The following is a 799-nucleotide window of genomic DNA, read 5'->3' on the forward strand; positions in this document are numbered from 1 at the left end:
TACGCGGAATTCCACAAAGTTGAACACAAAGTCTGTGAATTCCGCAACTTCGCTCCGTTAGACTCCCAATTAATAAAACAGAAACCTCATATACTTCTGGTCAAATAACAAGTATATCTGTCTTTGCATGCTAAAATGCATATAGTCATTTCACAAAAGTGAAAATGAAAATTTAGCAAGCAGTGAGAGAGGTGATGATTTTGAGATCCTGCCTAGCCTAAGGAGAGAACCAAGCAACCAACCAACCTTGAAAACAAAGAGCACATCTTGCTGAACGATTTGATGGTGGTGGTCCCATCCTCTTAGGACCACCCCAAGCACAGTTATGGGCAAAAATACAATCCCAACCAAAGGACCTGCAAAGCATTATGGGACGAGATTAGCAGTGGGCAGTGAATATTATAGTTTCCAATATCAAAATAGTTCTATAAAGAGCTGTAGTACAACTAGGTATCCCTCACGAGTCCAATACAAAAGCATTGAAACCATTACATCAAGCTGCAGTTCAACTGTTATTTTACCAAAAGCATATGAGGTGTCTGTTTTATTAATTGGGAGTCCGACTGAGTGAAGTTGCGGAGTTCACTGATTTTTTTTTCAACTTTGTACGTAGTAGAACTCTGCCAACTATGCCCACCCTTACCCTTATCCCCTATAAACCCAACTTCGGGCTCCTAAAATATTTGTGGAATTCCGCGTAGTAGTACTCCTCCAACTACGCAAACATATGCAAATTTTCAAATGATAGTGTTTTTTTATTGACATTTTAAAACACTCCCCACCCTTACCCCCTTCAAAC

This window comes from Lissotriton helveticus, chromosome 1_2, assembly GCF_964261635.1.
Source record: "Lissotriton helveticus chromosome 1_2, aLisHel1.1, whole genome shotgun sequence".
NCBI classification, from domain to species: domain Eukaryota; kingdom Metazoa; phylum Chordata; class Amphibia; order Caudata; family Salamandridae; genus Lissotriton; species Lissotriton helveticus.